We start from the raw sequence: 2,482 nt of genomic DNA on the forward strand, positions 1-2,482 counted from the left end.
TCCTTAGTACTGCCTGGTGCATTTTGCTTTCCAGACAGACTTTGAGAAATCATATTGACTTGTTGAGTCAATATTTTGTTCTGAGCCAATATGGCATCCAGAGTATCAATCTCAAGAACTCCTTTCTTCTGATTAGTCCCATTGTTCACAGGATTCCTTTCAGAAGTGTACATGAATTGGTTATTTGCAACCATTTCAATTAGTTCTTGAGCTTCTGTAGGCGTCTTCTTCAGATGAAGAGATCCTCCAGCAGAGCTATCCAAAGACGTCTTAGACAGTTCAGACAGACCATCATAAAAAATACCTATGATGCTCCATTCAGAAAGCATATCAGAGGGACACTTTCTGATTAATTGTTTGTATCTTTCCCAAGCTTCATAGAGGGATTCACCTTCCTTCTGTCTGAAGGTTTGGACTTCCACTCTAAGCTTACTCAATTTTTGAGGTGGAAAGAACTTTGCCAAGAAGGCATTGACTAGCTTTTCCCAAGAGTTCAGGCTTTCTTTAGGTTGTGAGTCCAACAATATTCTAGCTCTATCTCTTACAGCAAAAGGGAATATCATAAGTCTGTAGACCTCAGGGTCAACCCCATTAGTCTTGATAGTGTCACAGATTTGCAAGAATTCAGCTAAGAACTGATGAGGATCTTCCAATGGAAGTCCATGGAACTTGCAATTCTGTTGCATTAGAGAAACTAATTGAGGCTTAAGCTCAAAGTTGTTTGCTCCAATGGCAGGGATAGAGATGCTTCTCCCATAGAAGTCGGGAGTAGGTGCAGTAAAGTCACCCAGCACTTTCCTTGCATTGTTGGCATTGTTGTTGTTTTCGGCTGCCATGGGTTCTTCTTCTTTGAAGATTTCTGTTAGGTCCTCTACAGAGAGTTGTGTCTTAGCTTCCCTTAGCTTTCGCTTCAAGGTCCTTTCAGGTTCAGGGTCAGCCTCAACAAGAATGCTTTTGTCTTTGCTCCTGCTCATATGAAAGAGAAGAAAACAAGAAAATATGGAATCCTCTTTGTCACAGTATAGAGATTCCTTGAAGTGTCAGAGGAAAAGAAAAATGGAAAGAAGAGGTAGAAAATTCGAACTTATCAAGAAAGATGGAGTTCGAATTGTGCATTAAGGAATAGTGTTAGTCCATAAATAGAAGGATGTGAGAAGATGGGAAAAAATTTTCGAAAATAATTTAAAAAAGATTTTAAAAACATTTTGAAAAACTTTAATTGATTTTCGTAAACCAAGATTAAGAAAGAAGTAAAGTGATTTTTGAAAAAGATTTTGAAATTAGAAATCAAAAAGATTTGATTGAAAACTATTTTGAAAAAGATGTGATTAAGAAGATATGATTGAAAAGTTATGGTTTTAAAAAGATATGATTGAAAAGATATGATTGAAAAACAATTTAAAAAGATTTGATTTTGAAAATTAATGACTTGGCTAACAAGAAAAGATATGATTCAAACATTTAAACCTTTCTCAACAGAAAAGGCAACATAATTGAAATGTTGAATCAAATCATTAATTGATAGCAAATATCTTTGAAAATGGAAAAAATTGATTTTGAAAACATATGATTGAAAAGATATGATTTGAAAAAGATTTGATTTTGAAAAATTTTGAAAACCTGAAAAATTTTTGAATTAAAAACAGAATCTTCCCTCTTGTGCCATCCTGGCGTTACACGCCCAGAATGGTGCACATTCTGGTGTTTAACGCCCAAACTTCTACTTTTTTGGGCGTTAAACGCCCAGCCAGGCACCCTGGCTGGCGTTTAAACGCCAGTTTGTCTTCCTTACTGGGCATTTTTGAACGCCCAGCTTTTTCTATGTAATTTCTCTGCAGTATGTTCTGAATCTTCAATTCTCTGTATTATTGACTTGAAAAGACACAAATTAAAAATATTTTTGGATTTTTAATAATGAGGAATAATTAAAATACAACTAAAATCAAATAAACAATGCATGCAAGACACCAAACTTAGCAGTTTGTATACTACTGACATTAACAAAATGAGAATGCATATGAGACACATAAACACTCAAGTCAAGAGAATTTAAAGATCAGAGCAATGAAATCATCAAGAACAACTTGAAGATTAATGAAGACACATGCATGAATGCAAAAAGAACAGAAACATGCAATTGACACTAAACTTAACATGAGACTCTAGACTCAAACAAGAAATATATTTTTGGATTTTTCGAAAATTAAGTGGAAAAGAAAATAAAGATATCAAAATTCTTAATGAGAATTCCAGGAATCATGCGATGTTAGTCTAAAGCTTCAGTCTAAAGGAATTAGACCTGGCTAACCAAGCTTCAGTAGGACATTGCATTCAAGAGCTAAATTGATGAAAATCAATCAGCTTTGGTGATGATAAGAACATCACCTTGAAACACTAGAATTCATTCTTAAGAACTCCGAAGAAAAATACCTAATATAAGTAACAAGATGAACCGTCAGTTGTCCATACTCGAACAATCCCC

At 34.6% G+C, this 2,482-nt stretch overlaps 1 non-coding gene across 1 annotated transcript; it reads left to right on the plus strand.

Annotated features, from left to right (window-relative positions):
- Nucleotides 1-323: 323 nt before the first annotated feature.
- Nucleotides 324-431, plus strand: LOC127740802 (small nucleolar RNA R71). Its single transcript, XR_008001659.1, has one exon. It is a non-coding gene; the product is annotated as a small nucleolar RNA R71 (small nucleolar RNA).
- The last annotated feature ends 2,051 nt before the right edge of the window (nt 432-2,482 follow it).

Source organism: Arachis duranensis, chromosome 7 (assembly GCF_000817695.3).
Source record: "Arachis duranensis cultivar V14167 chromosome 7, aradu.V14167.gnm2.J7QH, whole genome shotgun sequence".
Taxonomy (NCBI): Eukaryota; Viridiplantae; Streptophyta; class Magnoliopsida; order Fabales; family Fabaceae; genus Arachis; species Arachis duranensis.